Raw genomic sequence first — 27219 nt, forward strand, 5'->3', positions numbered from 1 at the left:
TTCAAACATTTTAAACTATGACCTAAAGTGAGACATAAATTGTGACCAAGTATACACACAATTAAACATATATATTATATGGGATGCCTGGGTAGCTCAGTCAGTTAAGTGGCTACCTTCAGCTCAGGTCATAATCTTAGAGTCCTGTGACTCTACATTGGGCTTCCTGCTCACAGGGAACCTGCTTCTCCCTCTCCAACTTGCTCATGCTCTTTCTTGCCATCTCTCACTCTCTCTCTCTCTCAAATAAATAAGTAAATAAAAATTTAAAAAATCTAAACATATGTTATATGTCAGTATCACATATAAATCCAAACAATCTTCATGACATAATGACACTGGAGCTTTTTACATGTAAATCATTATCCACCAAATTTATTTCATTGCCCAAGAACGAAGAGAAACCCACAGTTTAAACACCCTTACCTATATTTTGTAAATCCCTGGACTTTTTCTAGGTTTGACTTGATTATATACTTCATTACCCCATCTATTCACTTTATTCAAGATAACAAGTAATAATGTCTTATTGGAAGTCAGGCATTTCTGTCTGCACTGGGAATAAAATGACAATGAGCAAAAACAGCCTGCTCTCCTGGAGCTTGTAGAGTCCATCCCAAAAGACAATGATCATTCATGTTCCTCTATTCTTGAAGTATTTACCTATTCCATCTATTTCATAGCTATATCATGCCACTTTACATTTCTTCAGCTTTTTAATCTAAATTCCACCTCCACAAATAGACTGTACTATCCTTCAAGAGAGGGATCTTAATTATACATATCTGCACTCTGTACCATCACTTAGTAAGGGAAACAATGGGGCAAAGTGAAAACACAATGGGTTCTAGCCTTAGCTTGCCACTTACCAGCTTTGCAAGATTAGGACAGGCACTCAACTTTTCTCAAGTTCAGTTTCCTCATCTGTAAAATGAAGAGGTTGCACTATATCAGTGGTTTTCAAATTACTGTGAAAAGTGTTCAGGATTCAAGGCAGGCTTTAAGACATGAGAGGAAGGGTTTTCACTCAAAAGAGGGGCATGGGGACTTGAATCCCCTTCTCTTTTCTCAACTGCAGCTTACAATATTATTTGAAAAAGAGAAAGGTCTTGATGCTAAAAAATGTTTTAATTATTCAATCTCAGGATTTTGCAATCATGTGCTCCATTTTCCCTGCCATACAAGTTGAAGTGGAGGAAGAAGAATAAGGTAGGAAGAAATAGGTAGGAAAGAGGGAAGATGGAAGACAAACAATTTTTAATAGAGTTTATACACTACAATGTTTCAAAAACTGTGTTAGGAACAGTATATATGTTTCCTTATTTTTTCTATTAATAATTTCACAAGATAGGAATTATTAGGCCCATTTTATACATGAGAAAAATGAAGCTCAGGAAGGTTAGATCACTTGATCAAGTACTATAATTAAAAAGCAGTGTGGCCAAAATGTTCTCTCTTCCATTATCCCAAGCTCCCTTTAAAAGAACCTAACAAGGACATTGCATTTGCTTTTTGTTTTTTGTTTTTTTATGTTTCCTATATTTCATTTTAATCCTCACAACTTTGAGGTACATAGTTCTGCATTATTCTTATTTTGCCAATTAGGAAACCAAGGTTCTAAGAAATGAAAGTGATCTTCCCAATGCCAAATAATTCAATGGGAGCAAGAATGGAACTAAATGCTTGAATTCATATTCTGTGCTCTTCCCATATACCAAATTTTCTCCTTTAAAAGAAAGAAAGAGAAATAGGGAAACAGTAGGAGGGAAGGAGCCAGAAAGGAGGAAGCAAGCAGAGAATTATAATTCCACTGCTTATTTAAGAGGTCTGGTGAGTTTAAATGAGATAATTTAATGGAAAGCACCTTGAAAAATCTGAAATACTCTATCATCATTATTATTATTTATTCAAACAATGTGCAGTAAAGTTGACATTTGATATTTTTGTAAAATTCCATGTGGTAACTGCAAATATAAAAGAGCTATATAATGAATTAATTGCCTAGACACACTACAGAAACTCCCATAAAAGAAGGACAATCTGACACTCTTGAGATTATGATACAACAGTTGGTTATATATGCCTGCTTTCTGCTCATGATATACAGTCCCTACTGGCAGTAGAATAATTCAAATTTTCAATTTTTCTTGAATTTCATCACAAACTCAATCAAAGGCATGGAAGTCAGTATTTTAATATCCTTGCACTCTGTGAAAAATAATAGCATGCTCTACTACCTGAACTCTTAGAGCATTTTTTATTTTGATTGTCTTCCCATTATACTGAGAGATTGTCAGGACCTTATCAGGAAGATCATCCAAACAAACTAGAACATTATTAAGGTTCCAGCAGTGCAGTAACTCACTGAATGTATGAGTGATTAAAAGCCATACAGTTGTGACAAGGACCATAAGGAGATCAGACAATAGAGTTACATTTCTTTAAAAGGGGGAAGAAAAAAGAAGGACTAGAATGATTTAACCCTGTGAATCCTTTCCAGTATTTAGGCTGCAGCATTATTTGATCAATATTTAAAGCCTTATGTGACTGAATTCCTTATGGTAAATAATTTCCAACCATCAAAACAGGGGAAGATAGGATTGACAAACAATTACAACATAATTATTGCCTTGCCACAGTGCCAGAGTCCCAAAAATTGATATTTTGATAAAACAAGATGTCTTGACATTAGTAAAATACCACCATTTTTAGAATTTATCATTGACTGTAGTTAAACTTTTTTTGATTCATTGAGATATTTGGACTTAGAAACATATTCCCATTTCATTTAACATTCACAAAACTATTAATTAAATGCCTCCTATTTGCCAGACATTGCACTGTTTACTGGAAATACGGCATTACGAGAGAATAGATGCTCCTTGGAGGAATGAACAATCTAGGGTGAGAGAGAAACAGCTAAATTAATTTTTTACAATGAGATGTAATTGAAAAAATGCCTCTGCCATGTTGTTAAATGAAGCCAATTGACCTTTAAAACAAAACAGTACCAAATTATTAACTGTATTCTCTTAAGCAGAGGAGAACAGTGATTATTATAGACTTTATTTTCTTCTGTATATGTCACCTGTTTTTTTAAGAGTTTTTTTTATACATTTATAATCAAAAGTAAAGAATCCAAGAGAGAAGTTTTTAAATGAGTATTTAGGTAGAATGGGATTAAAATCCCCAGAGGAACACTGACTGGTCAGGTAAAGACTGAGAGCAAAAATTATGTCTGAACTGGCTCTGCATGGCAAATGACTTATTGAGTGTAGAAGACAGTGGATGATAGTTGAAGCAGTGAGAAAATCATCTAGAAGAGTAAAGAGTTTGAAAGTCAGCATTCCATATAGATTTGAGTGGTGGATGAGGAGAGATGGAAACTGAATGTTCCTCAGGAGAGAAAAATATTGAGACTAAGCTATAAAGAGCTTTAAATGCTATTCTAAAGACATCCAGTTTTTATCCTGTAGTCAGTGGAGAGCCAAGGCTCTAGCAGTTGAGGCCTCTAAACATGGGACATTCTCAGAATTCTCTTTTTAAAGATGTTTCTGACTCCAAATGTTTGTGAGGGTAAAACTCTTGGTTGCAGATGAAATATTCTAATGAATAAAAATTGAGTCAGTGGATTTGAAAGGTATGTTGAGTTGGAACTGACAGGACCTGTTCACCAAGTGGATGGAGGAATGAGAAAGAAGATATACCAACACATAACTCAGAGAGATCTGAAGATTGGAAATTGAAGGGCAATAGGATTTGGGCAAATAAAGAGTTAGTGAAAATACTGGTCATACTGAGGAATATTCACTGGATAGTTTGAACACAGGTCTCATACTCATGAGAGAGTATAAGTGGCCCTCTCTTCAGTAAAGTGGCTACTTATATAACATTAGCAAGTCAGTGAGTAACGTTTTAATCTTATCAGTGAAATTCTTAAAAAAAGGGCTTGAGGAAGTTTTTAATGGCAAAATAAACAAACAAAAAATCATATACACCAAGAATACTCATATTTATATACTTTCCTTCTGATATAAATTGGACTATTGTCCCAATTATTCAGTTTCTTATACTAGGATTATACATCCACACCCTGTGCTAGGTACAGTGCCTGTGCTGTGAGTGGAGTATACTTCCCCACCAACTAATGTTGAGGTTGGCCATGAAACTGCTTTGACTAATAGAATGTTAGTGGACATGATGCAACAGAAACTTTGTTTTCATGGCTTGGCTTGCTCTCTTGTGTACCCATCATCTGCCAAAGAATATGCCACTCTATCCACAGTCCCTTCAACTGTACTTCAGACCTGAAATATAATCAGAACTCTGTGGTGTAGCCCTAATCCAAAAGAGCCTGGCCTAGATCAATCCTATTAACACCCTTGAGAGTATAAAAATAAAGAGTAAGTGATTGAGCATTTTATGGCTTGTTGTTGTTGTTATGCAGCATTAGTGTAGCAATCACTGACTAATACAGCTTTTCCTTTACCTCAGAGTAAAGAAAACAGAGGTGCGATTTTTTTTTCTAAAGACTGATTCCTTTTTTTTTATTTTTTTAAGACTGATTTCTATAAAAGCATAGTGTACTTATAGAACATATATATAGGGGATCCCTGGGTAGCGCAGCGGTTTGGCGCCTGCCTTTGGCCCAGGACGCGATCCTGGAAACCCGGGATCGAATCCCACGTCAGGCTCCCGGTGCATGGAGCCTGCTTCTCCCTCTGCCTGTGTCTCTGCCTCTCTCTCTCTCTCTCTCTGTATGACTATCATAAATAAATAATAAAAAAAAAAAATTAAAAAAAAAAGAACATATATATAATGATTTTATACAGAAAATCCCAAAGTTGAAGACAGTATTAACAGACGACTCTATAAATCAAGGTCTTTGCATATTTATTGGTAAGGTTATTGCATTTCAATGAAAATTCATGCATGATTTTTAATGAATATTAATAAGCTAATTCTAAACATCTATGTAGTATTCAAAATAATAAGAACAGCAATACAATCTTAAAAATAATATTTTGTTTGCTTTTATGCATGTATGGTATATTTTATAGTTTAAAAATATTAAAATAAATAATAGAAATAATTATAGAACTGAAGAGATCCTAGAGATTAAACATATAATAACCAAAATACAAAGTGCATCAGAAGCCTAAAAAGTAAGCAATAAAAATATTTCTTATGTAAAGAACAAATGTAGAAAAAAGAATAAAAATATGGAGAGAAAACTAAAAACAAAGAAAACTAACCTGGGAGATCCAACTAACAGAAACAGGAAGAGAAAATGAAAACAAAGAAATGGGAAACAAGTAATCATTAAAGAAAAAGAAAAAACTAGAATATATCTCCCATACTAAAGTAGAATATAAGCTTCAAAATTGAACAGGCCCATGGGGATCTTAAGTCAAAGGATGGATGAAAAAAGGCCCACACTTATCTCCTTTTGAAATTCTCCAATTGTGTTGCGTTGTGAGATTTTCAAAAATATGTAGAGCCCCACAAGGGACGTTTTGGGGGAAGAAAATCTGAGACAACATTAGGCACTGAGGGTTAAAAAAAATGAGGGTAAGGTAAGAGCAAATTGAGAAACAAAAAGAAACATAATTTGAAATTTCAGGGTTAAGAACAAACCTGTCTGAAAAGTTAAAGCCCAGATGTAAAGTAAATGTAAATTTAGAATGATTTCAAGCAATCGAGTTTAATAAACAAAAGAAAGAATCATTTGAGCACATCTAACTTTTTTTCAATGGTATCTTAGGTTTCTGGGGATGAACCGATATCCAAGTATAGCCTCAGCTTTAGACAGTACTTGTGGACTATCAACTTTATTTACATGTTTCCAACTTTTAGAGTCAATTTAAATATAAAAAAGAGGAAGACTTGGTGGTGGTTACTGAAAGAAAAAAATATAAATATAAATAAGCTTGAGAACATAAAAGTTTAGCTGACCAAAAGTAAGCCACAGGAGGAAGGAAAGGGTGAAGAAATTAGTAGAATAATAACTTGTCTTAAAAAATTAAGAGTCTAGATTTGTTGAAAAAAGAAATTAATTTTTAACTGCATTATTTCAAGTTATAAAAGTAATCAATAGGGATCCCTGGGTGGCGCAGCGGTTTAGCGCCTGCCTTTGCCCAGGGCGCGATCCTGGAGACCCGGGATGGAGTCCCACGTCGGGCTCCCGGTGCATGGAGCCTGCTTCTCCCTCTGCCTGTGTCTCTGCCTCTCTCTCTCCCTCTGTGTGACTATCATAAATAAATAAAAATTAAAAAAAATATAAAAGTAATCAATAAAAGAACAAAACGAAAAATAGAAATGTCAAATATTCAAAGGAAGGGCTAGGAGAGATGGGGTAAGTTAAGAGGGACACATCCTCAACTTTCAGAGCAGGAGTCAATTATACTATTTTAAGTAGAGGGCATGTGATCAAGAATTACAGAGTAGCACTCCAACAGAAAAGAATTAAAAAGCAACAGTTAGGAGTTGCCCTGAAAATTTGTTGAGAAGAAAGCAAAGACAAGGCAGAGAGAGAACTTATTAATTCTGTCCTGTAACATGATTGTGATTAATCAAAAAAAGTAATTTTTAAAAGACTGACTCAGAATTCATGTCCCATAAAACTACTAGCTGTATACTTAGAGCAATAAAAAAAACCTTTCATCTTAAAAAAAAATAAGTACCTAAAATGGTATCAGAAGAAGCCATCATCAGGCTAATGAATTAATTCGAATGCCCAAATTTAACATTATAAGGGAAAAAAATGCAGGCATTGAGTATGAGAGGAAAAAAAGGGAGGAGTAGCACAATATTATTTGTTAAATAAAATAAGGCTGACACAGAATGTTAAACATATTTAGAAAATAAACAGATTTTGCAGGTTTAATTGTTATTACTCAGTACTTGTGATATTTGCATGCAGCATGTACTATTTTAACCATTTTCTCTTTGTTATTTTCTAAAAATAAGGGAGAAGAAACAAGCATTTGTTAAACACCTACCAGGTAAGTGTTTAAATATGTTTTTATTTGTTCTACAGAATAAAATTTGGTATAATTTTACCAGCATATTAACTCTAAAGAAATAGCACTAAGAGATTTATCTGAGGTTAGTAAATGATGGAGCAAGGATTTATCTGGATCCCAAACTACTTCTATATAATAGAATATATTAAATTCTATTATATATATATTATATTAGCATAGTCATTTTAGTGATTATTAATCTTACTGATTATATATGGTCTACTAAATTATAATATCAAAATATTAACATTAATTTTATTAATATTAATCTTCACACAACTGTACTATGTTTATCTATATCTTCCTTAGCTTCTGCAATAGGCAAAATAATGGCCTCCAAAAATGTCCTAATCCTTGGAAGCTCCAAATATGTTATTTTACATGGCAAAAGTGACTAGAAAGATGTGATTAAGTTGAGGATCTTAAAAGAGGGTGAATAGGGCAGCCCGGGTGCCTCAGAGGTTTAGTGCAGCCTTCAGCCCAGGGCATGATCCTGGGGACCCGGGATCCAGTCCCACGTCAGGCTCCCTGCCTGAAGCCTGCTTCTCCCTCTGGCTGTATCTCTGTCTCTGTCTCTCTCATGAATAAATAAATAAAATCTTAAAAAAAAAAAAAAGAGGGTAAATATCCTGAAAAAGCCAGATGGGCCTAATGCAATCAGAAGGGTCCTTAAAATATGCAACAGGGAGTCAGAGGAGTCAGAAAAAGGGATGTGGTGACAGAAATAGAGATTAGAATGATCGGATTGTTAGCTTGGAAGATGGAAGATGGAAGAAGGGGCCACGAGCCCCAAGGAGTAGAGAAAAACTCTAGAAGCTGGAAAAGGTAAGGAAATAGATTCTCCATCAGAGTCTCCAGAGCAATGCAGCCCTCTTGAATCTTAAATTCAGTCCAAGGAGACTTCTTTGGGACTTCTTGTGTTATAAAAAAAAAAAAAAAACATATAAAATAATATATGCTATTTCAAGCCACTCAATTTGTGGTAATTTGTTATAGCAGAAATAAGAAGCTAATCCTAGACTAGCTTCAAAATCAGAAAGATCTGGGCTTATGTCTTGGTTCTGCTATGATTTGGGGCAAGCTTCTTAACCTCTATGAACATCTTTATCTGCAAATTTGAAATTATAAAAAACAAGTAGGGTGATCACGCACCTACGGTTAGAGCTCATTCATGGGCAAACACTACTATTACGTACCAATTATGGAAGAAAAATAAAATCTGTAAGAAAAAAAGGGTTAAGATTGTTTTTTTGCTTCCAAAGCCCCAAAGTTAGCTAGCCAGTGATTTTTCATAGCATATTGGCTACAAGTTGAAATATGAAGGAGGAAAACTGTTCCAATATTGAAACCACTTCATGATTTGAGCTCATTCACTGTACTCCTTTAATATCTAGCCTCTTTGGGGGAAGAGGCAATATCCTTGACTGGCTATAAATTTATGAGCGTAGTTGCTTTTATGGCTCTGAATGTAATAGAACTTAAGTAAATACTGATAAGTTCTCTATTCTTCTGAGAAGTTTCCACCCACATAATATTGTCCTATCATTGGAAATCCCCACAGTTTTGATAAGAACGAAGGCAAGAACTCTTTTTTATATAATACTTGTCAATTAGAATCAGAACAGCATTCATCATTTTAGTTGGAAAGGCTTGGTATTTTTTTAAAAACCCACTTGAAGTCTGTATAATGAAATTTTGCTTTTATTGTCTTTGGAGCACCTTCAGCTGGTCCTTGGGAGGTTAATGTTGACTTTCAAGTTTATTTTTCTCAAGCATCCTTTAACATGGTTTGCATTTATAGATTAAATGGTAAACTGGATTAAAGGAAATAAGTATCTTCTGTCTCTCCACATAAATTGACTATATTTGAAAACCATGTCCATCTTTTCAATATAGGGATAGGTACTGCCTTCATTAACTGCGCCTGTAGGGAATTATAGTAACTTTTTCAAACCATTTAGATACCAGTCGTTTTTCAGGAATTCTTTGTGTTCACAGCGTATTTAAAGAGGTTTTTCCTCAGATGCCACATATTAAACTTTCTGTGTACTGTATCATAACATTGAGCTAGTTAATTTCTATCCAAGGGTTCTCACAAATAGGCGAATTCTTACTAAAAAGCAAAATCATTCTAAAAAGTTTAAAATGTGAAAAAAAACAAGTTTAAAATGTGACTAAGGAAAAATGATTTACTACATGATTCCCCCTATTCCATAGTGTATAGTTTTTCACTGGTATGTGCAGCCCTTTATTTATTTATTTTTATTATTTAAAAATAAAAATTAAAAAAATAATTATTATTTTTAAAGATTTTATTTATTTATTCATGAGAGACAACACAGAGAGAGGCAGCGATATAGGCAGAGGGAGAAGCAGGCTCCCCACAGGGAGCCCGATGTAAGACTGGATCCCAGAACTCCAGGACCACGCCCTGGGCAAAAGGCAGACATTCAACCACTGAACCACCCAGGCATCCCAATGTGCACCCTTTAAAACATGTCTTACGTTATCTGAAAAACCTCTCTTTAGGGAACCATCATCATTATCATCATCAACATAAATATTATTATAACTAATAATAATAATAATAATAATGTCTCTACTCCCAGCATGGAGCCCAATGAGGGCTTGAGCTCAGGACCCTGAGATCAAGACCTGAGCTGAGATCAAGAGTTGGGACGCTTAACGGACTGAACCACCCAGGCACCCCAGGGAACCATTACTGATATCAACCAAAAGATCCTGCAAATCCTGCACTTATTTAGCTTTGGACTAAGTAAACTTTTGCTTTGGGTATTTCCTTTCTGGAATGTGAGAATGAGTATCAGACATCACCAAACAAAGTCCCCATATCCTGTATGAAACTAGTAGGTGTTCGTTAAATGCTTATAGAGTTTCATATACATATATGACAGCACACTCACACACACACACACACACACACACACACACACACATGTATGAGTAACATTCCAGAAATGGGGAGCTTTTCCAGACTGCTTCAGCATTCTGAAGACAAATGCCTGTCCATGCTGACATCACATCATTAGTGTCTGAATCACTCCAATGGATAGGAGATGTTATAGATGGAATATGCTTCCCCAAAATGTGTGTGTTGAAACCCTAATCCCAACTTGATGGCAAAGGTGAGACCTTTGGGAGGTAACTAGGTCATGAAGGTGGGGTTTTTATGAATGGGATTAATGTCCTTATAAGAAGAGGGCAGAGAACTCGATAGTTCTTTTTCTGCCATGTGAGGATACAGCAAGAAATCATCTGTCTGCAACCCAGAAGAGGGTTTTCAACCAGAACCCGACCATGCTGGCACCATGGTCCTGGACTTCCAGCCTCTAGAACTATAAGAAACAACTGTTTGTTGTTTAAGGCACCCAGTCTTTGGTAATTTGTTAGAGCAGCTTGAACTAAGACAGGAGGTATGAATAAACATGTATATGATTAAATGCATAAATGAACAAACATTTCCTGAATGAACATATGTATGAATTAGTTCCTTGATTTTACACAAGGACATAGCAGAGTTTACCTCTCTTTGCTTACGCAAAGCCAAAGTACACAGTTCATTTATAAACACCACTATACAAGCAAGATTTTGAAGTGACAACTAGAATAAATATTTTATTACCCAGAATCCTATCACCCAACAAAACAACTATATTTTTTTCATGTTCCTACTAGTTTCCTGATCATATTTTATATTGTTTATTCATATAGCACAGAGAAATCAGAATTTTTTTCTACATAATGAGAACAATTCAGGCACAAGTTTAAAATTCTGCACATATATTAGGTTTCATATTCTTGACGGTCCACAGTGATCTCTCCTTCCTAAGAACTCATGACACTTTACGAATATCCTGCTGACTAGGGATATGACATACTTGGTATTATTACAAGACATACTTGGTATTATTATTTATCCTAAATTCTATTCAATTTTATGTTATTTGCCCAGCTACTGTGAAGCTCCTTCCTATCAGGAGGTAGGAATTATGTTTCCTTATATAATCCCACTTAGCCTAGAAGGATGAGGAAGATGAGAGAGATGACAGATGGGTAGATAGATAGATATTTGTTGAATGACTGTCAAACAGATATAGTCATTATAAGTGAATAAAAATGAAATGAGAAAAATTAAAAAATGCCTAATATTTTGTATTGTTGTATTTTGAATATAATTAAAATGGTATGTTTACCTAAGATAGAAACCATTACTGTTTCTTAAAAATACATATTTTAAGATAAACAACTTTTTTCATTAGTATCATATCTGTTAAGGAGTAGTGAAAAAACTCAGAAAGTCATTAGGAAAATGAGTGTAAGAATGATATTCATTATTCTCTTTAGCTTTCACTTTTGATTTAAAAAGCATACGTGAGATTAAAACTGTTCTTAACTTTGACCCAGTTACAATGCTGAGGCAACATGAACTCTGCCCCTTAAATGCCAACCTGTAAGTGGAGGTTATTGCTGCTTCCAATGAAGGTGTAAATTCGATTAAATAAATATACTACACATATGGCATTTAAGAAATGAAGAAAGAAGACACAATTCCTCAACCTTCAAAGAACTTACAGGATAGTGTAGACATCTATATATATATATATATATATATATATATTTAATTGTCAAAATTGGAACAAGATTTTTGTTTATTTGCTTTTGTTTTGTTGTTTGTTGTTTTTGTTTTGTCTCCAGTGGAAATCATTAAAATTTGATTCCTGTTCCCTTAGGGAAAATAAGCTTTAAAAATGAGTTGGAGTGTCTCTTTGTTCTCAAGATTTCTCTCATTTTGACACCTATTTTCTGTTATAAGTAGATAAAGTGTAGCTCTTTAAACACAAACATACATTGGTCTTCTTTCTTTTGCTTATTTCTTCCTTCCTCATCTCTTTAGTTAGATTATACATTTCTCTCCCACCCTTAATGCAAGACCTGGTCTTTAATTTTATCATGTTTACCTATATACACTTTAATTCAGGAGCCTTATGAACAGTAGGAGCTGCTACTATTATTATTACCTCCCAAATTTATATTTCTAATCCTAAACACCTACCAGTGCCCAGGCTAGTCTTAAAACATAATTAACAGCTCATTATATTTTCCTTAAAATTACTATCATTCTCTAATTTGTTCTCTACTGAAAATGGCCATCACCTCACTTCTGGCAATATATACACATATATGTATGCACATAAACACACATGCATTTGTAAGTATGTATATATATACTTACAAAGTGTATATAGATTTGTATTTTTTTTTAGATATAGCAGGTCTTTCATTCTATATACTACATCTGTCACAAACTCATTTCAATAATTCCTTAGGAAGGAAAACCTAATTTCTGCAGCTTATTAATGACAAATTTTAATTATCTTAAAAATTTTAACTATCTCATGATGAATGCTTCTTTGCTTTACTCTTCTCAATTAATTAATCATCCTATTTTGAACCCAGTCCAGTGCTGATGCCAGGCTCCCCCTGGAGCTGCTTAGGGCCCATGAGCTCACAGTCATCTCTTGAGTTCACATCTCCGTTCACTTTGACCACGAATCTAATTTCACATACAGATGCTCTTTCTAACCACTCCCTCCAGCAAATCAAGCCCTTACTCCATCAGATCTTAGATACTGCTTTCCCTCATCTCCAGAAAGGAGCCTACTGTACCCTATGGTAATGCTCCCAAGAATAAATACCCCTTTGCTGAGCAAGACCTGAGTAGCCACCAACCCTGCTGCCACCACTCCTTCACCCCAAATGTTCCACATACCTTCTCAGTGGTATTCTCTAACGCACACAGAAGATCCATCTATTAGATTTAATGTTATATGTGATGCTCCACGAAAGTTTCAACCTAAGATATTGCCTCTTTCCTCTTTCCTCAAATAACTCATGGTAAAATCTGAGGGAATAACTTTAGAGTCACATAAACCCAGGTTTTAATTCTGGCTCTGCTACTTGTCTGATTCTGGACAACTTCAGTTTTTTCACTTAAAGAAAGATTTACTGCAGGGGTATAGTGGGGGATAGGCATAAAATATACAGCCCATGGTGGGCACCAACTTCCCTTATATCTTAAGGCCAAGAAAGGAGATCACATAAAACTACCTGATAAATCAAGGCTACCTTATTATACTAAAAAAGGAGAAGGGTGGGCAGCCCGGGTGGCTCAGCGGTTTAGCGCTGCCTTCAGCCCAGGGCCTGATACTGGATACCCAGGATCGAGTCCCACATCGGGCTCCCTGCATGGAGCCTGCTTCTCCCTCTGCCTGTGTCTCTGCCTCTCTCTCTGCGTCTCTCAGGAATAAATAAATAAAATCTTTAAAAAAAAGTAAAAAAGGGGAAGGGTGGCAAGAATTAATACACATCCTCATCTTCTCACTTCCTCTTAGATGAATAGACATGTGAGAGATACATGGTCCTTCCTCATGAAAACTGATGCACATGTATTCTCTTTACAATGCAGAATAGTCCATTGTTACTAATATGGAGCTTTGGAATCTTCTCTGAATACAACATACTTGGTAAATGACTAAATTAATTAGTCAATGGACCTGTTCTGGATATATTAGACTTGATAAATACTAAAAACATCAACTGGTTAAAAATAGATTCTTTATTCCATGTGGCTTGCATATAGAGTGTTTATTTTACCTTCACAATACGAGGAAGAGATTTTGATTACCAACCTGGTAAGAATGGTAAGAACTGCATTTCTTATACTTTCTAAGTAAATACTGAAGTCAACTGTCAATTCCTTATACTCCTTTTTTTTTTTTTTTTTTTTTTTGAGAGAGAGAGAGCACATGTGAGTAGCAAGTGACAGGGGAGAGACAGAAAGAGAGAGAGAGAGAGAGAGAGAGAGAGAGAGAATCTTAGGACGGCTCCATGCCCATGCCCACTGGGATATGCTCCATTTTTTAAAAAAGGAATTAGACATAAAAATGGCCCAGATAAAGTAGAATAGCAAACATAAACTTAAAATGAAAACTAAGTAATCCAATAAAACAGAGTTATATTTTTCACAGGAGTATGCTCTCAAGGAAATAGAAAAAAAGGTTTTTAAAAAATCTTGAGACGCCTGCATGGCTCAGTCAAAGATCCAACTCTCAATCTCAGTTCAAGTCATGATCTCAGCATTGTGGGATCAAGCCCCAAGTCCATGCTGGGCATGGAGCCTGCTTAAGATTTCTTCTCTCTCCCTCTCCTTCTGCCCCCCTCTAAAAAAAAAATCTCAAGTATGACAGATCAGCAAATTCTTATAGTAACCCCATAAGTCCCTTCTTGAGTTGTGTTATATATCATACCACCCTCAAACATTTGTAACCTCATTCTTAGTAGGTGGCGCAATGTATTCAATATTAACTCTATACATTCCTCTTTTCCTAATAATATTTATGTTGAATTTTGAATAATTCAACTACGATCTTATACAGAAAATAAGATCCTCAAAGTGTAGAAAATGAGTTTTTTAGATACATGAGGCTCTGGACAAGTTTGTAAAATTTTGAGTATTTCTAGACAAAGAAGTCCTGGATAAGAGGCATTCTACGGTTCCCATAAGCACTTAGACAATAATGCTCACTAGGTGGAAAAGTCCACACAACTCACTGTAACCAGTTCTGACTTAGAATACTTAATCCCATAGAGCTATAACCATATTCAATTAGGATCTTTTTTTTGCTTTGGTTTTGGTTTAGTTTTTTGAAGATAAGATTAAATAAGTTTGCATACGGAAAATATTCAAACATTGCAACTACTAATGTTTTTAAGCTTTATTTATTCATTTGAGAGAGAGAGAGATGGAGAGTGGGGGGCAGGACAGAGGGAGACCTCAAGCAGATTCCCTGCGGAGCCCAACATGGGGCTCCATCCCACGACGCATGGGATCATGACTTGAGCCAAAACCAAGAGTTGGACACTTAATAGACTGAGCCACCCAGGTGCCCCTACAACAAAAGTAACTTATTGAAGAATTTTTGTTAATAGAGCATTATGGTTAGTTTTAAAAATCTTTTTAACATCTTGCTCAAAAATATAAAAGCAATTATCACTTTTATGAGCTTTTCAGTTATTTCACTAATTCAATGGCATTGCAGATGTGTCTGCAAAATGAAACATAGAACTGAAATAATTTATCAAGATAAATGTTAGTAAAACATTTTCTTTAATTACTTGCATATTTCACTTTGCTATACTTTAAGATCAACTACCCGGAAAATTATAGTTCTCTATGTTCATTCATAACACCCGGTTGTAGCAAATCATTTAATTGTTCTCTAGAGCATAAATACTTGAACATTACTCACCACACTGACTGTCACAATTGGATATGTGTGTAACTAAAGATACCAACATTTTATGAAACTTAATTTTTAATTATTAATCCCCTCCTATCCATCTAGAAGCAATGTTATTACCAAATACATCTCTTAATAGAGACAGATGGAAGAACTATATGAAATATATCACTTAGGTTTAAAAACGTTAATAAATTTTATGTTCTCAAAAATCACATTTTGTGTTCTCAAATAGACTGTGTAGTCCAGTGTCCATTTTTTTTTTAGGAAGTCAAGTTCCTAAAAACTTAGTGTTTTACTGTTTTGAGGCTTGATATACTTAATTTGGAAGATGAGTTATTTGTTTGGGTTTTGATGAGATAGAAAAATGCATTTAAAGACTGTTATTGCACAAAAAACATGGGTGTGGCTGAAATAGAGAAGAACTCAAGACCTATATCTCATTTTTTTATATATAATTGACAATCTTATTCCCTACAAAATGTTAACACTTATAGTAATATGCATATACACAAGTGTTTCCAAGTAGTTTGATTTTTTTTTTTTAATTTTACTTAGTTAACCTACAGTGCAATATTGGTTTCTGGAGTACAATTCAGTGATTCATTACTTACAAACAACACCCTGTGCTCATCACAAAACGTGCCCTCCTTAATAGTTTGATTCTTTTTTTTTTTTTTAATTTATTTATGATAGTCACAGAGAGAGAGAGAGAGGCAGAGACACAGGCAGAGGGAGAAGCAGGCTCCATGCACCGGGAGCCTGACGTGGGATTCGATCCCGGGTCTCCAGGATCGCGCCCTGGGCCAAAGGCAGGCGCCAAACCGCTGCGCCACCCAGGGATCCCAATAGTTTGATTCTTAATAGCAGCATTTTCTTATACAATTCCTTCCATTCAGTCAAAAAATAGGTGTTTCATGATGTAATAGACTAAGTTTTCTCCTGAGCACTGGAGCTAGAGCAGTGAATAAAGAGGGCAAAGTCTCTGCCTTCATGCACCTTATTCTTGTAAGCAAGAGAGGCATACAAAATATATATATATTAAAATGTCAGTGACTACTAAGTACAATTAAGAGAGATAAAACAAGATGAGACTACAGCATGATTAGGGCTATTTTTGATAGGCTGATTAGATAAGAGCTCTCTCAGAATTTGACATTTAGGAAAAGACCTAGCAAAAATAACTGGGGAGAAAAGGGCTTCTGTGTAGAGCACAGCAAAACACCAAAGCACCAACAATCTGTGTATTCTGGAAGCTTCAGGTAGACCAATGTGACTGGAGAACAAGAGGATAAGTGAGGATGTACTAGTAAATGTACTAATGACTTAATACACATCTTACTTAATGCTCAGTATTATCACATGTGATATACATTACTTTCTTCATTAAAAAACCCCATAAAACATTAAGATCAGAAATATGAAATAACTTGCCTGTGATTGAGGCAGATCAATCACTTAATTCCAGAAGGGCCAAATCAGTATTATTAGTTCCTGTGCTATTTTGCTTCAAGCAAGGAACAAAACAAGAAATAACCTATAGTCCTGGAGTAGGAATGAGGCTGCAGATATCAGGACGGGCTGGTGGTATAGGGTATAGAAAACTTAAATTCAAGAGGCCTGACATACCGCTACCCTGGTGGATGGTTGTGAGCTACAATTTCATCCCGAAATGGTCCATTTGAACATTAAAACCCCTATATAATCATTCATTTCTTTATTAATTATCCTAAACATGTCTATTAAAGGCCTAATACAGAGTAGGCAATGTGATTAAGAATTATAATGAATAATAATTGAAGGTGCCTTCATAGATCCCTCATTCAAGTGGAAGGCAAATGTATAGATGTATCATTCAAGATAATATAGATTCAATAAATGAGCAGAAAAAGTGCTATGAAAATATAAAGCCAGGAAAATTTGGGAATGAAGCTGCATGATCACACTGGGCCTCTAATATTTTATTCCGTCAGTCACTGCATAACATTCTATGCATCCTATGAGGAAACAATATTGCATAAATTCCCTCTTAAAGTCTAAAAATCTTTTGGCAGACATAAGGCTTTACTAAGTTTTTTCTCTCTTTCCTATAACAATCCCTGTAATTCTAAGTTATTTTTCTAATAATAAGTCATATGCTCAGAAATCTTCACAGATCATGAATTTCTTCATTGATAACAATAATAATGGATGGAAATAATTTAACCTAGGTATAAAATCATGGCCTATTACTCAAAAAATGAAACTATGCATAGGGAAACTATGCATATTCTTCTTTCTTTTAACACTTAAAAAATAAAGTCAAGGTTTTTACGGTATAATTTTAAAGGAAAGATACTTGAAAAGCCCGAACTTATACAAGGGGTGACATGTGTCTTCATTAACAACCACTCTGGATGCTTTACAGCTGGAAATTTAGCTTTTGAAGGTTTGAATTACCTCAAGAATAAGAAAGGAGTCTGACCAGTGATAAGCTATGTGCTGAGGCTCACATAATGAAAATCTAGATAAGAGACTAATTGTAGGAGCAGGTCATTGAACTCCAAGGCGAATTAACTCCACCTTGAAGCAGCTTTGTCACTCTCTATAAAGCATATGCCATCCCCGTGAGGAATTAAAATCCTATTTCTCTAATACAGTACTGGTGAAACAAAGAAAACATACAGAATTCTAAGAAATGAATAATTCTGAGTCAGAAAATTAAAATTTTTGATGAGTTCAAAAGTAAAGTGTTGAATTTTAGGTTGCATCTATGATATAAACAAACTTACCAATGTTCCCAAATGGAAACAAGAAAAGTCAGTTCCTATAGTCTCCATCCTCTTTGACTTGAGATAATATATCATAAAGATGGTAGCAATGTCATTACTAATAGAAGGAATCAGTAAAATCAAATATGTTTTAACATAAATGCAATGTTAAAAGGGGTTTATGATTACTTTGTAATTACTGAATAGCAAATCTTCCATTTGAACATTAAAATTCAATTTGATTGGCTATAGTTAACCCTTGTTACAATGACCAGTAGCCCAAACTTGAACAGGTGACAGTCAGTTGGCCAAGCATAATTAATAATAGCTTCCCTTGCTACTCTCAAGAGTATCCTGATTTAGAAAATAAGTTATGCCACCTTTCTCAAGATTTAAAATAGTAGGATGGGGTGTCTGGCTGGCTCAGTCGGTAGAGCACATGACTCTTGATCTTGAGGTTGTGAGTTCAAGCCCCACGTGGGTCTGGCAAAGAGCTTACATTAAAATATATTACTTCTTTTGAAATAACATTTGATGAAACATTTCAAATGTTTTTTTGCCACTGATTCACTCGACTGTCAACTAAAACTGAACGCCCAGTTAATTAAGCTGAAATCTTATTGGTACTGTGCTACACACTAAAATTAAAAAAAGGGATCCCTGGATGGCCAGTGGTTTAGCATTTGCCTTCAGCCCAGAGCATGATCCTGGAGTCCCGGAATCGAGTCCCACATCTGGCTCCCTGCATGGAGCCTGCTTCTCCCTCTGCCTGTGTCTCTGCTTCTTTCTCTCTCTCTCTCTGTGTCTCATGAATAAATAAATAAAATCTTTTAAAAAATTAAATTAAATTATAAAAAGGAATTCATAAATATGCCCTTCCTGGCAGAAATTAAACCCAAAAAAGAAAATAAAATGGCCCATCAATGGGCATATAAAACTAAAAGCTAACAAAATAGAAATATAAAATCAGCCACATGAAAAGACATGCATATGCTAGGACAATGCACTCATTATTTTTTTTTTTTTTTTAGATTTTATTTATTTATCCACGAGAGACATGGAGAGAGAGAGAGAGGCAGAGACACAGGCAGAGGAAGAAGCAGGCTCCATGCAGGGAGCCTAACGTGGGACTCGATCCCAGGTCTCCAGGATCATGCCGTTGGCCAAAGGCAGCACTAAACCGCTGAGCTACCTGGGCTGCCCAATGCACTCATTATTTAAATAACATGTCTATATATAGAATAAATTCTATATAAATTTAATTCACTTGATTTAATCAGTTTTTCTTAAGAGGTTAGTTGTTTGATTAACATGTGAGATATTATTATTAACACTAGAAAATCAAAGGCTTAATAGTCAGAAAGCATAGTTTTTAATTAACTTGACATTTGATATTTTAATTAAGTTGATATTTAAATAAAATATGCCCAAACAAAATATATGCCTATTATTGAAAATTTTGTAAAATACAGAAAACTTTTAAAAAGCCCTATAATTTTATCATCCAAAGTACCATTTTTAATATATTCTTACATTAGATAGTTATAGATGTATGTATGTGCATATACATTAATATGTATACATGCTATGCATATACATATATTAAGCACGTACATATATCTGCATGTGTACATGTTTAATATATGTATATTATATAGATTATTCTCTATTTGGAGTGTTTTCAATCTTTTATTTTTATACAGTATTACATTGTGAGCATTGTCCTATATCATTATTATGTGAAAACATTATTTGAAGATAGGATAGTACATTAACTGTATTTACTTTGACAATATCACTAATTATTTCAAAATATTCTAGAAGTGGGATTATTAAGTCGGATGATATGAATTTCTTCATAAATTTTGACCCACAGTGTCACCACGAAAGTGGTCTTAATTTTCATTATCCACTAGTGCAGAGCATAGGCTTTGCAATGGTAGTGCCTATGATGGAATCATGGCTCAAACACTCACTAATTGCATACTTTAGTCTTTAAACTCTTTAAAAAATCAATTACTCATTTGAAAAGTAATGACAATAAATGCTTTGAGGTTGTATTAGAACCAAAGGATGTTGGAGACCTACTAAAACTGCAACAATTATTATTGTACCCACTAGTAATGGTATAATGTCAACACTGAATAAAACACTTTTGCTCTTTGAAAATCATTATTTATATCATTTATTATAAAATTTAAAGTAATTTTGAACTTATATGACTACAGTTTGGCAGTGACAACTAGCAATTCCCTTAGATATGATCCTCCCTCGATGGCAAGAGATAAGTAATTGGGCACTTTGGAATTGGAGATCACATTTCTCAGCAGCTGGCTGTAGCTATAGTTTTCACCAATGGAATATGATCATAAGTGAAGCTTGCTACTTATGGGCCTAGGCTTGAAGATATTGTGCATGAAATCCTCCATGCTCCCTCCTTTCTGCAAGCTGAAATACAGATGTGCCTGTGATTTAGCCTCATCCAGGCAGAGTAAAGACAATGCCCTGCAGCAAGGGTCATAAAAATGACAGAGATGACTGTTTTGTAAATAAAGTTTTTTGGAACACAGCCATATCCATTTGTTTGTGTATAGTCTGTGGCCACTTTCACCCTACAACTGCAGAATTAATTGTAACAGACATCATATGGCCCCCAAATCCTACAATATTTGCTACCTGGTCCTTTACACAAAAAACTGCCAACCCGGGCTCCAGGAGATAGCAAACCAATTCAAGAGAAACAATCTCAGTCCCCAGGGTACCCTGTGAAACACAAATAATCATTCAGCCTAGACCAGGGGCTTAGGGGTTGCTAATAAACTTCTACTTTATCACAGCAACCCTTTTGGGCCATTTAGTTCTAGCAGCATAATTTGCATCCTGGCTAATATTCAAGGAAAGCTGGTTTTTATGCAGTTATGCCATTTAAATATGTCATTTTATTAACCTTTGAGAATTTTTCTTGTTCATTTATGAAGTTTTAGTATGTTAGATTTAAACCTGTCTGTAATATTTATGGAAAATAATGTTCATAGATTATTTGATTTTTAGGTTAATGGTATTTCTATATAATTCTAAAAATATTTCTCTTCTAACAAATCTATCCATACTTATGGTTTCTTGTATTTTTTACAGTTAGTTTTTCTTTTTCCAAAACCAGGTAGATATGTCTTTTTTTGTGTGTTTTTTTATTATCTCAATATTTCACTCATCTTTTTCATTCCAAATGTCATCTAGAAGTACTTACTGAATAGTTAACTCATAGATATGTTACAATTACTTACATATTATAAAATATTCAGAATTGTATTATCATATATTATATATTTATAAACATAATTTCAGAGCTTTTATATTATTCCGTTGTTCTTTTCTCAAAGCAGTATCATAGAGCTTTAATTATTATACTTTTAGGGGGATCCCTGGGTGGCTCGGCAGTTTAGCTCCTGCCTTTGGCCCAGGGCGTGATCCTGGAGACCCGGGATTGAGTCCCGCGTCAGGCTCCCTCCATGGAGCCTGCTTCTCCCTCTGCCTGTGTCTCTGCCTCTCTCTCTCTCTCTCTGTGTCTATCATGAATGAATAAATAAATAAAATCTTTTAAAGAAATATTATACTTTTAGAATTCAATTAATATCTAGTATATCAAGTTGTTCTTATTCATATTTAATCTCTAACTTTTGAGGGAATAGGAGTATTTTTTTAAAATTCTATTTTGTCATGTGAGAAATATAAAATAAATTATAATTTACTTAATTTATTTACCATGATGATAAACTAAGATTGACATCAATGGATTTTCACAATACAGGTGGAAAAAAATCACACTACAACATTACATATACCATATGTTTTTATTCTCAAAAGTAAGTCTGAAAATAATCAAATGTCATAGACTTCTTCATTAGAGTACGGCTAAGACAAATAATTTTTATCTTAGTTATTAATACTATTGGTGTTTTCATTTTAGTTACTAGAAAATTGGATTATGCAGTTAAAATCATGAGATCAGTTAGTAGGAGAGCCTGAGATTCAGTGCCCCTGCTCTCTGTCATAATTTCCAGTTTCAGTAATCTGAGTATTAATTCTACAGTGGGTCTGGCCAAATCATTGAATGCAGGCATTTTATTATATATTTTATCCCAGAACACCTTAAAAACCAAATTTGTATGTTGTCATGAAAATCCTTATCTTGAAACTCCATATGCAATAATGACCTCCTATCCTTAACAGACCTTAAGATATGGATATTATTTTTTTAATTTAATTATTCTGATTGGAATTGAAACAAATCTATGGCATTCATGCGAACTAGAAGCTTTATATTTCTGAGTCTTTCCATGCAAGAATCTCTACGTATTTATTCACATCTCTTTACAAGTCTTTCAAAGAGTCTTATTTTTAGTCTTGCATATTTATAATTTTAATAATTTATTATGAAACCTCTGATATATACAAAATAACAGCTAGTATCTGTTCAGTTTAATAGTAATGAAATAAATATCCATATGCCTAGTGCTTAGTTTATGAGGTAGAACATGAACCGTGACTTTGAAGGACCCTGGATACCATTCCTTGATTGAATCCCACTCCTAGAGTTAATTACTATCCTATGCTAATAACTCCTTACATTACTTTGAGTTTTACAACATACCCATAAACTAATAACAGTGTATTGTTTAGTTGTTTCTGTTTGGGTCTTTATATAAATGAAAATGCTACTATAATGTATTTTTCTTTGATTTGATTTTTGAAACTGAATTTTCTGTTTATATGAGATTTATTTATGTTGATGGATAGAGGAGTGATTTATTTTCTCTTTTATAATAAATCACCACGTGAATATACCACAGTGCATTTATCCATTCCATTATTGATAGACATTTGGGGTATTTCCAATATTTGCTTTTACAAACAGTGCTGCTATAAATATTCTGGTGTATGTTTCCAGGTGCACATATCAACACGTGGTTTGTGGACCTACGCCAGTTCAAGGATTGTTTGTTATAAGTCCATGACGGGATAAGTACAGAAATAGAGGGTAAGCAGTTAGAAGCTTTAATAGTAATTGGATTTTGCTGTAATATCTGAGCTCAGAATCAGTCTTATTTAGCAGGGCTTCACCAGTATGATGGTGTTGAACTCCTGTGGTAAGTCACACTCTGGCATATGAGTCATGTGCACTTAACAATCGTGATACTTTTAAGATTACGTTAGCAACTATAATCCAAAAATGTGTAAAAGTTGGATAAAATATAAACACATACATAACTTTATAAGTATCTATACATTCTTTTCAATTGGTAAATAAGTCTGTTTTAAAATTTTATCACTTAACATTATTGCTAAATTAGAGAAATAAATTTCTATAATTTATTTTATTTTATAAAAGATTTTATTTATCTATCCAGGAGAGACGCAGAGAGAGAGGCAGAGACACAGGCAGAGAGAGAAGCAGGCTCCTGTGGGAGCCCAAGATGGGACTGGATCTGGGGTCTCCAGGATCACGCCTGGGCCGAAGGCAGGCGTTAAACCGCTGAGACACCCAGGGATCCCCCATATAATTTATTTTTAATGCCTAATTCATTTTTTTAAAGAATTTTATTTTATTTTATTTATGATAGTCACAGAGAGAGAAAGAGAGGCAAAGACACAGGCAGAGGGAGGAGAAGCAGGCTCCATGCACCGGGAGCCCAACGTGGGATTCGATCCCGGGTCTCCAGGATCGTGCCCTGGGCCAAAGGAAGGCACCAAACCGCTGCGCCACCCAGGGATCCCATAATGCCTAATTCATTGACAGCAATGTAAGCTTCAATTGATTTTTTTGTTATTATTAAGACAAAATATACCTTTTAAGAATGTAGTAGTAGCAATAAACAAAATAAAGACAAAAGAAGTGATTTTAAAGAAATGAAAACTAAAATATTGAAACTATCTACGTATTCAACCTAAGATGTTGGTTGACTATACTGTGATGCAGTGACACAATAGAGAACTATCTAAAAAAAAAAAAAAAAAAAAAAAAAAAGAATGAGAAAGGTCTTCAAGAAATGACAGAAAATCTCAAGAGATATCATGAGGGCGGGGGGGCGGTGGGAAAGAAAAGGCAGAAAGCATGTATAATCACAAATAGAGCTATTTGTGAAAGAGAAAAAAATAAATTAGCATGCATATATCTTCTAATCATACCAAAAAAATCCCAATGAAATTAGTTACATGAGAGGGGTATTGAGTGGAAGGGATACAGGAGGGAATGTGGTTTCTGTAAGGGATCGCTTTTTATACATAGTTTTTACTTTTGAAAGCATAACATACCATATTGGGAAAAAATTAAATAATTAAGAACAAGAATCAGAAAAACAAACAACAAAATCCCCACAAAACAAAAAACAACCCTGAAAGCAAGGTGAAATAAATATAGTTAAATTGTATTACAAATAAACATCATTACCATGCTGGAGGAGAAAGAAGGGAGGAAAAAGAGAAGGGAAACAAAGAGAGAGAAGGAAGGAAGGAGGGAAATTTCAAAACTAGGATTCCTTTGTCCTGAATAGTTCGAGAAGCCCTGCTCTGAGGTCCATTTAGCAGTGGAACTGCTAGCTCACAGTTATTGCTGAATTTTGCCATTCATTCCAAGTAGTTTTCTAAAGCATTGTACACCTACAGCATACGCCAGTTCTAGTTGCTCAGTAATGCTGATATTGCCATTTATTCCTGGAAATAAGGCAAGATATAAACACTCATTGTGGTCTAAATTTGCCTTTCCAGTGTTATAGATTAGAGTCAGCAAATTTACAAATTTTTCTTGGCTACTTTGCTTTCTTTTCTATGAAATGACTGTCTTATCCTCACTTTTTTAATGTGTTGTCTTTTTGTCACTAGCTTACCAAGTTTTTATATATTTTAGATTCTAAATTCTGTTGGTCATGGGCAATGCAAACATTTTAGTCTGGCTTTTGGAACTGTCATTTCACTCTTCCCACAGTGCCTTTAAAGGTGGGGGGAGCCTTGAATTTGAACAAAGTGAAACTTATCAGACTATCTCTACGGTTGTGCTTCTTTCTAAAAGTAATCCTTTCATAAAAACAAATTGGAAACATATTCTGTTATGTCCCCCTTCTAATTTATTAATCTGTTTGGAATTGATTTTTATGTTACATGTGAGTGAGGTGGGGTCCAGTTCTATCTTTTCCATAAAAATTGCTAATTTTCCTAACACCTTCTGCCAGAGGACTAAGCTCCCTCTACTGATGTGCAATGCTAAAAGAACAAGTTTCCATGTATGTGTGGGTTGTTTATGAGCTAAGCACTCTGTTCCAGCAATTTACTCCTGAACTAGCACACTGTAATAATTATAATAGGTTTAAAATAGATCTTGATATCTGATAGGGCAAGGGGTGCTTCCTCATACTGCCTTTTCGGGAATGAATTAGCAATTCCTGTCCTTTTGATCTATCGTATGAATGTTAAAATGAGCTAGTCAGCTTTCATGAAATGTCTTGTTGACACTTGATAGGAATTGTGTTAAAACATGCAACAATTTGAGGAAAATCGCCATTTAAAAAAGTGTCTTTTTATCTGCAGTGAGCCTCTCCATTTATTTGGATGTATCTTTGTGTTTTTCAATACAATTTTATAATTTCCATAAAAAATCTGCATGATTTTAGTTATTCTTAGATACTTTACAATTTATGTTGTTGCTATTAAAAATGGAACATTTTCCAAGTTAAAATATTAACTAAATATTAATACATGGAATTGTGCTTGAATTTTGTTATCTTGATTTTATAGTTAAAAATGACTAATAATTCATTGAGGCATCTTGGTGGCTCAGTCAGTTAAAGCATCCAGTGCTTGATTTCCACTTGGGTCATTATCTCCCAGGTCATGAGATAGATAGATAAATCAATAAATAAATCTCTTAAAAAAAGACTAATAATGTGTAGATTTTTTTTCTTAAATGGGAAATCATGTCATCTACATAACAAATCAAAATTTGTTTCTTTTCTCTCAAAGCTTAATAATTTTCTTTCCTTCCCTCCCTCCCTCTCACATTATCATTTCTGGAATATCTTATTGGTTATACATACAGGTCATGCCTATTCATTTGGGTAAGAGACTACACAAAGCCATGAATACCAACCAGAAAGTGAGGATCACTGGGGTTCATGTCAGAGGCTGGCTACCACATGGAACAATATTTTTTAGAATTTTCTTTGTCTGCTATTTAAAAAGTGAATCTTTCCCCCTTTTTTGGTTACCAATTATTTGGTATATCTTTCCCAATTTTTGTTTTCTATATTATTCAGTTCAGGAGTTTTTCTATTAACAATAGAACTGGGATTTGTTTTGTTTTGTTTTCTGTCCAATAATCTCTTTTAACTGGAAATTTTAATCCATTCATATTTATAATGATTACTGCTGTGTGTGGATTTGGTTCTACCATCTACTACCTTTCTGTTCTTTGTTAACTTTTTTTTGCCTTTCTTCACCTTGATCAATGTTCAGTGATTTTGCTGTAATATATTACAGTGTTCTGTTGATTGTACTCTCCCGTATTACTGGCTTGAAATTTGTTTGCTTTGTGAATATGAAGATAGGTGTCTTTCATAAATTCAAAATCTATTATAGCCCCCATCACTTTGAATATTGTCTCACCTTGATTTTCTCTCTTCCATCTATCTGGCTGTCCAATTAGGTATATGTGACACTTTTTCTTTTTATCCTCCTTATCTCTGAAAGTCTCTTTCATATTTTCTAGCTGTCTCTCTGCTCTATATTCTATTTTCTTCAGATATTTATTTCAAAAAAATTCTCATTTCAGCTGTGTTTCCTCTGCTGTATAAGCCATAAAATGAATTTCAACCCTCATTTGTTTATTTTTTAATTCTCTCAAACTACTGTTTGGTACTTTTTCAAATATATTATTGCTTTTATAGTCTTTCCTTTTACTATATTTCAGAAAATATACTATTTTTAACATATTAAATATAATTAATGTTTCATAAGTGAAAATTCCAGTAGCTACAGTCTTTTTGGGTCTGTATCTGGTGTTTGTTTTTCTGAATAAATTTATGCTTTGTTCTACCTTATTTAGTGCTGATTTCTTAATATGATCTCATGCCC

At 34.3% G+C, this 27219-nt stretch overlaps 1 protein-coding gene across 6 annotated transcripts in view; it reads right to left on the reverse strand.

Moving 5' to 3' along the window:
- Positions 1 to 27219, reverse strand: part of HNF4G (hepatocyte nuclear factor 4 gamma) — a 122623-nt gene that overhangs the window by 73035 nt on the left and 22369 nt on the right. For all 6 annotated transcript variants that reach the window (XM_041768889.1, XM_041768883.1, XM_041768888.1 and 3 more), the window contains one exon: positions 870 to 924. The gene's annotated coding sequence lies outside the window, so the exon portion shown is untranslated. The remainder of the gene's footprint in view (positions 1 to 869; positions 925 to 27219) is intronic.

This window comes from Vulpes lagopus, chromosome 9 (genome assembly GCF_018345385.1).
Source record: "Vulpes lagopus strain Blue_001 chromosome 9, ASM1834538v1, whole genome shotgun sequence".
Taxonomy (NCBI): Eukaryota; Metazoa; Chordata; class Mammalia; order Carnivora; family Canidae; genus Vulpes; species Vulpes lagopus.